Here is an 11,814-nt window from a genome sequence, read left to right on the forward strand (position 1 = left end):
CGTACTGGCGGTGGGAGGCTATTGGTGGCAGAAGGCGGTCTCGTAAATACCCCAGCCCTAAGCCATGGAGCGCTTTAAAGGTGGTCACCAACACCTTGAAGCGCACCCGGAAGACCACCGGGAGCCAGTGCAGCTCGCGCAGGAGAGGTGTCACATGGGAGTGCCCCATCGCTCCCATAATCCCCCGCACGACCGCATTCTGGACCAGCTGGAGCCTCCGGGTGCACCCCAGGGGGAGCCCCACGTAGAGAGCATTGCAGTAGTTGGAAGGGACCTTGGAGCAGTGGTGGGTTTCAATTTTTTTTTTACTACTGGTTCTGTGGGCGTGGCATGGCAGGGGAAGGATACTGTAAAATCTCCATTCCCACCCCACTCCAGGAGAAGGTTACTGCAAAATCCCTGAGCCGCATGATCATAAGAGGCTTTTCTTTTTTTTTTAACTTTTAAAAGCATTTTTTTCTACAACCTCTTCGGCCAAAGAGGCTGTAGAAAAAAAAATGCTTTTCAAAGCCTTTGACAATCCCAGCTGAGTTGCCTGATCGTCGGAGTCTTTTTAAAAGCATCCTCTGGGGTTTAAATGCCTAGAAAAATATAAATAGGGCATTTTCACCTCTTGCAGATTTTCAGTGGTTGCTTGCCACCCTTCTTAAGGAGTTCCACCCTTGAGAAAAAAAATCACTGGAGAATTTCTTTCCTGCCCCCCAGAGAATATTCTAGGCACCATTTCTGAGTCTCCGCGAATCGCCTGGAGAATTCGAAAATGCAATTTTTGTGCCCAGCTTTATCAAAAATGCATCGAATTAAAGAAAATGTTTGCAAAACATAAATATATACACCGAGGCCAAAAAAAAAAAAAAAAACCCTCCACCTTATAATGCACGTATTTAGAAATGTAGGCCTGAGGGAACCAGACTGATTTCCCCACTTGCTAGTGTATCTCTCAAGGCAATCAGCATGATTTAATGTGCCCCAAATTTATCCAGGCTGATTTTCTTTTGAGATGGCCTTGGGCTAAACAGATACTGAAAAGAATCGCTTGGAAGCTATTCAATAAGGTAAGCCAAGACACTGATTGATCAGTTTTAATTTCCTTCTTGGAATCTCCATTCCTGCCCAGAACATCGCCATGGAATAAATGTTTGATCTTCAGAGGCAACTGAAAAGGAAAAGGAGAAAAGCAGCAAAGATGATTAGGGGACCGGAGCAGTGGTGAAATCCATTTTTTTTTTACTACCGGTTCTGTGGGCGTGGCTTGGTGGGCATGGTGTTGCTTGGTGGGTATGGCAGGGGAAGGATATTGCAAAATCTCCATTCCCACCCCACTCTGGGGCCAGCCAGAGGTGGTATTTGCCAGTTCTCTGAACTGCTCAAAATTTCCGCTACCGGTTCTCCAGAACCTGTCAGAACCTGCTGGATTTCACCCCTGGACTGGAGGCTAAAACATATAAAGAATGGTTGCTGGAATTGGGTATGTCTAGTTTAACGAAAAGAAGGACCAGGGGTGACATGAGAGCAGTCTTCCAATATTTGAGGGGCTGCCACAGAGAAAAGGGGATCAGTCTATTCTCCAAAGCATCTGAAGGCAGGATAAGAAGCAATGGGTGGAAACTCATCAAGGAGAGAAGCAACCTAGAACTAAAGAAGAAATTTCCTGACAGTTAGGACAATTAATCAGTGGAACCCTCCAGAAGTTGTAAATGCTCCAACATTGGAAGTTTTTAAGAAGAGATTGGAGAACCATTTTTTTAAAAAAATTGATTTATATGCCGCCCTTCTCCGGAGACTCAGGGTGGCTTACAATGCGTTAAGCAATAGCCTTCATACTTTTGTATATTTATACAAAGTCAGCTTATTGCCCCCACAAACTGGGTCCTCAATTTACCTACCTTAGAAAGGATGGAAGGCTGAGTCAACCTTGAGCCTGGTGAGATTCGATCTTACTTTAATTGCAGACAGCTGGTGTTAAATTACAGTGCTCTGCCTGTTGAGCTATCCAGGCTCATTCGTCTGAAATGGTTTAGGGTTTCCTGCCTAAGCAGTAGGTTTGACTAGAAGACTTCCAAGGTCCTTTCCAACTCTGTTTATTCTATTTTCTATTCTATTCTATTCTATTCTATTCTATTCTATTCTATTCTATTCTATTCTATTCTATTCTATTCTATTCTACTCTACTCTACTCTACTCTACTCTACTCTACTCTACTCTACTCTACTCTATTCTATAATAACCTTATTGTCATTGTACATGGATACACACTATACCCATACAACAAAATTCACTACAAGATAACCATAGAACGAAATGCTATTCTATTCTATTCTATTCTATTCTATTCTATTCTATTCTATTCTATTCTATTCTATTCTATTCTATTCTATTCTATTCTATTCTATCTCCATGGTCACGTGACCAAAATTCAGACGCTTGGCAAATGACTCATATTTATGACGGTTGTAGTATCCCGGGGTTGTGTGATTCCCCCTTTGCGACCTTCTGACAAGCAAAGTCAACGGGAAAGCCAGATTCACTTAACAACCGTGTTACTAATTTAACAACCACAGCGATTCACTGAACTAAGATGGCAAGGAAAGATGTAAAATGGGGCAAAACTCACTTCACAAATTTCTTACTTAGCGTCATAAATTTTGGGCATATGTTGAGGTTCCAACCAGTTTTCACTGCAATATCAGCAAAAAAAAGAAAAAAAAGCCCACCCACCCACCACCAAAATGCCCCCCCCCAAAACCAATAACCAGTCAAATAAATAAGGGACAAAAAGAGAGAATAATAATTCTGCAGAGGGAGACTAAATGAATTGTAACTCTTTCTAAATAGAATAATGTATCTTCATTGTCTTGAAGACACTGGATGATTAAACTTACAGTAGAACCGTAAATCTAACCCGTATCTTTCTCCCTTCTTTGAGAAACTTGGAAAGTTACACAATAGAAAAGCATAAATAAGTTAAATCCTTTCTATTTGAAGCCAGAAATTATGCCGCCTTTGAGGGAAGAAAACACAATGGCATATAACTTTTGCTGGCAATGAATCTTAACAACACTCCTTCTGAATTTGAAAGGACCTGACACTGTCAGATGAAAAGAATAGACAGCTCTGTTTATTGGGGTTGGGGAAAAAAAAAAACAACAAGGAATTTTTAATATAATTATTACAGATGCCACTCGATCCAGAAGAACTGCCTTGCCGAAATGTGCTTTGTTTGATATTAATCAAATTTGCCTCCTTGCACGAGAGACTAAATTTAACAATTGCCTCTGACTGAATCAATCCGTTGTCACTCAAATTCCCTACGAAGATGGATACACGTCTCCTTGCATTATGATTAACGTGTCGAGCGGGAGGGAAACTTTCCTGGAGAATTAAAAAAATAAGTGCAAGCAGCTTGAAAGATCGTTAGACATAACCTGAAGCCGGAGAGACGAATCAAATAAATAAAAAAGGGGTTGCAGTATTCCAGGTGTGTTTTTACTAGGGTTTTATAAAGTGGTACTAATACTTCACATGATCTTGATTCTATGCCCCTGTTTATACTGTACAACCCAGGATTGCATTAGCCTTTTTGGCTGCTGCTGCACACGGCTGGCTCATATTCAAATGATCATCCACTAGGATTCCAGTCAGGGCTGATTTCTAATTTTTTTACTACCGGTTCTGTAGGTGTGGCTAAATTTGTGGGCGTGGCTTGATGGTCATGTGACAATTCTTTAGGATTTAGCAGAGGTACTGGTCTACTAGGCTTTTAACTGCTTGCAGAGCTGTACCGGTTTACCCATTTATTTTTGCAGGCACCGGTCTACTCATTTGTTTTTGGAGGCACCGGTCTACACCAAACTGCCTTTTACCACTGATCAGCTGTAGGGCGGCCCTTTGAAGCCCCACGGCAAGAGTTTAAACAGTTTTTTTCCCTCTAGCCATCAGCTGGGACTCAGGAGGCAGCAATAGATTGGGGGTAGGGCCAAATAAAAGGTAAGAATAACGCGAAGGGGGCGGGGGGGAGGCAGAACCGGTTCGGTGACATCATATCGTCACTGCTACCGGCTCGGCGGAACCAGGCGGAACCGGGAGGAACCCACCACTGATTCCAGTGCTAGAAGTGAATTAAACTGAGTCCAAATATAGGCAGTTCCTGACTTCTATGGCCACAACTGAGCCCAAAATTTGTGTTATTGAGACAGTTGCTAAGTGGGTTTTGTGTCCCATTTTATGATCTTTCTTGCCACAATTGTTAAGTGCACCACTGCAGTTGTTAAGTTAGTAACATTTTTATTAAGCGAATCTGGATTTCCCCATCGACTTTGTCAGTCAGAAATTCGCAAAAGTTGATCACATGATCCCCGAACACTCCAATCGTCATAAATACAGGACAGTGGCCAAGTGGCTGAATTTTGATCATGGGGAATGCTGCAATGGTCATAAGTGTGAAAAGTGTTCGTAAGTCCCTTTTCTCAGTGCCATTGTAACTGTTCTGACCCAGCTCCCCAAACACGACAAACCCTCTGAAGTGAACTCAAAGATTCCTTTAATTAGGAGCGCCAGCAGGCCAAGCAAAAAGTTTCTCTCTCACCGCAGGCTAACAAGTCCGTCCAGCAGGGAGATGAATAGTTGTCTGCCATATCTATTCATTTCCGCCCCCTGCCTTTTATCCCCAGAGCTAGGGTGGGGCTTCACTAGCAGCGGTGGCTCTTCCATCCCAAGGACCGGCCCATAGATTTCCACTGCTCTCCTCTCCTCTGCCTTCTGTGCATCCACGCATCAGGCACTGGACCTAGCTGTTCCTCCTCTTCCTCATCAGCCACTTCCAGACCTGGGGACTGTTGACTCTCCATCTGACGGCTGATGGACAGTCCAGGCTCCACCTCTGTCTCTCTCTCTCTCTCTGACAGCTCCATTCCCTCTTCCCCTTCAGGTTGCCTTGATGCGGACTCTGATTCCCATGCCTCCTCCTCTGATTTGGCTGCTGGAGGGGCCGGCGGCCGACAGGCCACAACAGTAACTCTGAATGGTCACTAAATGAATGGTTATAAGTTGAGGACTGCCTGTATGATTTCAGGCCAGTTGAAAGCTTGATCAGCGATCAAGAATTCAACCTTTATGGATTTGGCATTTCCTCTTGAAAACCTGTTTGAACGCTTTGCTTATTCTCCAGGATTTTTCTCTGTCCTTGGATTGGATTTTGTAGCTAAGACGGAGCGCCGACTTTGACGATTCCCAACTTGGCCAAAATTACACGCAGCCTCATTCAGGAGAGCAGTCAGCTCCAAAAAATGTGGAATCTGGTCGCCAGCATGCTTCCAAAATTGCTTCCAAAGTCATAATTTTTAACATGACAAGGATTAAATAACACGGGGCTGAAGAAAGCTTTGAAGGGGGGGATTTGATTTAATGGACGTCCTGTAAAAAATAGAGCTCCGGATTCGAGAGGCGTTATCCTTTGAAGGACCGAAAAAGAACAGCTGCACCACTTCCAAGAAAATTCTCAAAGGACTTCTGTACGTATGCAAACGCCTCTTTTCCACCAGGTCAGCCATAATATCCAAAACATATTTTATTCTAAGACACCGTTTAAAAAAACCAGGAAAAGAGAGCCGCAGGCAGGTGCTACGTTTGCATTTTTTTGGCATGCTCTGAAGCATCTTTTCTGAATTAGTTTATCATCTCCTTTACCATTTTCACGGTTCCATTTTCCTCAACCTATTCCGATTTAAGCAGGTTTCAACCTGGATGTTTCTTATGGCATCCAGAACTGGATTAGGACTTGAAATCCAGTCTAAATGAAGCAAATTGGAAAGGCTACGTCTTGTGATCTGGCTTGCATCTTTCTTTCTGCTCTGCACATGTGGGGGTCAGGATAGAAAGAAGGATGGAGGCTAATAATCAAGGAGAGAAGCAACCTAGAACTAAGGAGAAATTTCCTGACAGTGAGAACAATTAATCAGTGGAACGACTTGCCACCAGAAGTTGTGGGTGCTCCATCACTGGAGGTTTTTAAGAAGAGATTGGGCAACCATTTGTCTGAAATGGTGTAGGGCAATGTTGGCGAATGTTTTCAGCACCGAGTTCCAAAATGGGAGCCCGTGTGTGCATGTGGGGGAATGCCGGAAACCGGAAGAGCAGCTACCTGGCATGCATGAGTGGGAGCACCAGAAACCGGAAGAGCAGTTCCCTGGCATGCATGTGAGTGCCGGGAAACTGAGATTCCAGTTTCCGGTGTGCGCATATGTGCTGGTCACCTGGTTTTCCAGTTTCTGGCGTGCAGATGCGCACAAAGATCAGCCTGCTGGTGCGCATGCACGTACCGGAAACCAGAAGCTCAGCTTCCTGGCGCGCGCATGGACGCCTGGGAGCTGTTCTTCCAGTTTCCGGAACTCCCACGCACACAAAGACCAGGAAGAGTGGGCAACAGTTGGCGTTCTAGGAGAGATGGCTCTGAGTGCCATGTGTGCTATAGGTTCGCCATCACGAACCTATAGGGTTCATGTCTGAGCAAGGGGTTGGACTAGAAGACCTACAAGCTACCTTCCAACTCTGTTATTCCATTAAGAAGAAGGTCTTCTTGTTTGTTGTAACTGGCTTTCACAAAGAGGAGGGAGACACAATTTCCATCTGCTCACCTTGCATTCACAGAACAATGTATTTTATGATGATGATGATTTGTTGCATAGTTAGCCAGATGTTCCAGCTGGATTTGGCATTTTTTATCTACCTTTCGAGTCCTTCCCAAGGACCGGGAATAGCCAGATGTTCTTGTTTGATGGTGTTAAAGGTATCATCAGAAGATATCAGCTGTTCCAAGTGACATACCTTTGGCAAGTGACTGGTGATGAATTTGTCAATGCCAATGGGGTTCAAGTGGTGCTCCAGTTGTTTTGGGAATTGTACCCAAGGCGCCTATCACTCTTGGTACTATCTTTGTTTTCTTTTGCCACAGTCATTCTACTTCTACTTGCAGGTCTTTCTGTTTATATATAGCCCCACAGGTCAAAGAGTACAGTCACCATGTGCTTTACTGCTCAACTGTTTTAACTGTAACAGGAAACAGGAAACTCTACTTAGTACAAAAGAACATAGAGTATATACCATTGATCTAAAATTGTAAACTGGCTGAATACTACTATAGTTGTTGCATAAAAATACATTCCAACAAAATGTATATCAACACTTTGCATTTTGTTATTTTCTCCAGTTCTTTCTCTTCTATTTTGCTGTCTTCTGGTTCTGCCACATCCACTATTCAGACTTTTTAAAAAAATATTTCATATCAACATTTGTTAATTATTATTTTATTACAGTATTATAGTAAGTGTTTGGTATTCATGGCAGTCTGTTTGCCAGAAGAGATTTCCACAAGCAGAATAACAAAATAACAGAGTTGGAAGGTTTAGGCAACCAAGTAATGTAGACTATGAATAGGTATTAACACATATAATAGAATAACAGAGTTGGAAGGGACCTTGGAGGTCTTCTAGTCCAACCCCCTGCTCAAGCAGGAAACCCTATACCCGTGATGGTGAACCTATAGCATGCGTGCCATAGGTGGCATGTGGAGCCATATTGATGGGGACATGAGCATTGCTCTAGCTCAGCTCCAGTGTGCATGCATGCGCCAGCCAGCTGATTTTTGGGCCTTCCAGGGCCACTGGAAGTCGGGAAACAGGCTGTTTCCGGCCTCCAGAGGGCCTCCGGGGAGGCTGTTTTTGCCCTCCCCAGGCTCCAAGAAAGCCTCTGGAGCCTGGGGAGGGTGAAAAACAGGCCTACCGGGCCCACAGGGCTAAAAGCGGGGGGAGTGCAGGGGGCGGGGGGCATTGAATTATGAGTGTGGGGACGCACGTGCACAACCCCCCCACGTTCCTCCCGCTTTTGACATGCGACTGCAAAAAGGTTAGCTATCATTGCCCTAAACCATTTCAAATGAATGTTGTCCAATCTCCTCTTAAAAACCTCCAGCGATGGAACACCAGAAGTGGTATTCAGCTGGTTCAGATGTTTTCTACTGAACCGGTAGTAATGATTCTGCACAGTTCAGAGAACTGGCAAATCGCTCCACCAGCTGGCCTCACCCCACCCACCCTGCCCCACCCTGTCCTATATATCTTGTCTTCACCACGCAGCCCAGTTAATCTTCGTGCCTTGCCTCCGCTCTGCTCACCAAAGGTAAGCATGCCGCCTGCTCGCCCTTCGCCTCAGGTTGGGACCCGGGGATGCGCCATTCCCCTACTCCAGTCTTGTCCGGGGCCTCTGCCCGCTCGCTCTTCACCTCACATTTTTGGCGAACCGGTGGTGAAATTATTTGAAACCCACCACTATGGAGCACCCACAACTTCTGAAGGCAAGTTGTTCCACTAATTAATTGTCCTCACTGTTAGGAAGTTTCTCCTCAATTTCAGGTTGCTTCTCTCCTTGATTAGTTCCCAACCATTGTTTCTTGTCGTGCCCTCTGCTGCTTTGGAGAATAAGTTGACCTTCTCCTCTTTGGATGTTTTAATTTGTTTTTTGAGCCAAATTATTTAATCTGTTTTTAATAGTTTTTTAACTTTTGTATGTCTTTGTATTTTATTTTGGCTGTTCACCGCCCTGAGTCCTTCGGGAGTAGGGCGGTATACAAATATGATAAAATAAATAAATAAATTTGTGGCAGCCCCTTAGCTATTGGAACACTACTATCGTGTCACCCCTAGTCCTTCCTTTCATTAAACCAGACATAGCCAATTCTTGCAACCGTTCTTCTCCAGTCCTCCAACAGATGTTCTTGCTCCTGTTATGGTGACGTGCTTTTAATCTGACGAACTTTTCATTCTTGGCGCCATATATTGTTGGATATGTGGTTTCACTGTGCTTAGAAACCATATCCATTCCCTTCTTCACTCAGTAGGGTTCTTCTGCAGTCCAGGTCTCAAATTTCCCCAGGAAATTTAGAATCCTTTCTTTGCTTTTATTCCTCCGTTGCTTCTGAGGTTTAAGCGCTGGCGACCTATCCCTGTATTTCTCTCTATTCTGTCTCAACTCATCAGGTTTTCTCCTTAACTGTCCCATTCTTAGCAAGATCACTCAGTCCTGCACAGCTGGCTTTAGAAGTTTAGCTATGGCTTTTTCCTTATGTTTAGTTTTATCGTGATTGCTACAGTATTTTGGTTAACTTTCTAGTGGAATGGGACAAAAACCAAGCGGCGTCCTGCTATTACCTTCCCAATGCTTCTGGGATGGAGCAGGGTGAAATTCACTTACTTTTCCCTACTGGCTTGCAAATGTGAGCGCGCGCGCCTCCTCCACGCATGCGAAGAACCTTCTGTGCATGCGCAGAGGGTAAAAAGCGGGACGTGATGACATCCGGGCAGGTAGGCGGAGCTTCCCACCGCCAGCGCTACCGGATCGCGCAATCCGGATAAATATAGCTGAATTTCACCACTGGGATGGAGGAAGACACAGGTAATCCTCGACTTACAACCACAATGGAGCCCAAAATTTCTTTTGCTAGGCGAGACAGATGTTAAGTGAATTTTTGGCCCATTTTACGACCTTCTTGCCATATTTGTTAAAAGAATCGCCGCAGATGTTAAGTTGGCAACACTTTTATGGAGCACTTTATTCCCTTATATATTATTATTTTTTAATGATATTTAGACACAGCTTTACTATACCTGCCCTGCATAACACAGAAGAATATCCACAATTTTAAAAAGTAACTGATATACATAGTAAAAAAGAAGTACTACACTTTTATAGGAGAGAAGATATAAACATGAGGGAAAAAATATATAGTCTCTCTGAATTTTTTATATTTTTGTAACTTTTATAACTTTAAAATTTTAATCCTAAATTAATTTTAATACTTTAAGGTTCATTTATATATATACCGTTTTATGTGCTATATTTCAGTGTACGCTGCCCAGAGCCCCTCCTTGAGGGAAATGTACAGTTTAGAAATATAAACATAAATAAATAAACAACCACAGGTAGTCTTTGACTTACGACCATCATTGAGCCCCAAATTTCTGTTACTAAACAAGACAGTTGCTAAGTGAGTTTTGCCCCATTTTACGACCTTTCTTGCCTTGGTTGTTAAGTGAATAACTGCAGTTGTTAAATTAATAACATGGTCGTTAAGTGAATCTGGCTTCCCCAAGGACTTTGCTTGTGAGAAGGTTGCAAAAGGAGATCACATGACCCCGGGATACTCCAACCGTCATAAATATGAGCCAATTGCCAAGCAGCTCAATTTTGATCACGATACCACAGGGATGCTGCAATGGTCACAAATGTGTAAACAGTCCTAAATCACTTTTTTCGATGCTGTCATAACTTTGAACGGTCACTAAACGAATGGTTGTAAGTCAGGGACTACCTGTACTTTTTTTTTTAAAAAAAAAATGGAATTCAAATACAGATTGTATGACTCCACAGCTCAATGTAAGAGAGAATAAATCAGCTGAGTGCTGAATATTTAAAAAAACCCACCACAACTGACATTGAAAATCTGTCATTGCATTCTGTTTAAGTCTCCCTTCTCATAACTTTCTGTCAGAGTGACTATTTTGAGACAACCCAGGAACAAAATACAGTAAACAGAGGTTTGTCTTTCAAATAGTGGTTTATCTACAAGGAATATATACATACACATACTAGGCAAAGTCAGGCAATCAATCATCAACTAAAGCACGGAAGCATACAGAGAGAGAGGGACGCCCTCACAGGGCCTCTCTTATATATACAGCCTCTTAAAGTCCTATCAGCCCAAAAACCTTGCTGACTCCTTCCCTGCCTTATATCATTGTAGCAGCTAGTCAGCTCTTAAAATATTTCCCCTGACACTTTCAGTGACTGGGACTGAGTCATTAAGAAGAGCCATTTTACCATGTTCTTGTTTTAATAAGTAGCTCGTTGAGCAAATAGGCCTGAGGAAGATTTGGAGGAAGCTGCCAAATTCAAGGAGGTCTTTTGTCAGTCAATCTAAATCGTAACTTAATACATTTTAGCTTACTACCTAGTGAGCGAAGAGGGAACAATGAACTGGAGATGACACCGGTGTCTCATCTCCTCAACCCTTTTCCTCCAAATCGTACGCGGCTCTTGTCAAAACCCAGCAAGGCAAAATACGATTAAGGGAGAAAAGGATATGAGCAAACCTATCTGTCAACAGGCATGATTTTGGTTTCTGCCAAACGAAAAACAAGTTAGACACCAGTTCGAACAAGGGAGATGTCCTTTCCCTCTCTAATAAAGATGCAATCCGGGGGAAAAAAAATCTACTGCAAGTTATCTCCTGTTGTGGTCAGCGTGACATCTCTGTTCTGCTCACTAATTCAGCAGAAAATGTCAAGCTGCTGCTAATTCAAAAAAAAAAAAAGACCCTGGAGATTAGATTGCTTTTGACAGCTTCTCGCTGGCAGCCAACAAAAGGGAACAGCAACTCTGTTCTGCCTTGTCTCTATGGCCCACTCATCCAGAGTGCCCTTAGCATCTTCCGGATCTCTTACGGGTGATACGATAGCAGTGTCCCATTATCTAAGAGGCTGCCACAAAGAAGAGCGGGGTGAACTTATTTTCCAAAACATCAGAAGGCAGGACAAGAAGCAATGGATGGAAACCGATCAAGGAGAGAAGCCTTCGGAAGTTGTGGGAGCTTCATCACTTGAGACTTTCAAGAAAAGATTGGACTGCCATTTGTCAGAAATGGTGTAGGGTCTCCTGCTTAGATGGGGGGGGGTTGGACTAGATGACCTATAACAGTGATGGCTAACCTTTTTGGCACCGACTGCCCAAAGCACATGTGCGTGCACAAATGCACTCACACGTGTG

This window comes from Pantherophis guttatus, chromosome 5 (assembly GCF_059756535.1).
Source record: "Pantherophis guttatus breed Tessera chromosome 5, ASM5975653v1, whole genome shotgun sequence".
Classification (NCBI taxonomy): Eukaryota; Metazoa; Chordata; class Lepidosauria; order Squamata; family Colubridae; genus Pantherophis; species Pantherophis guttatus.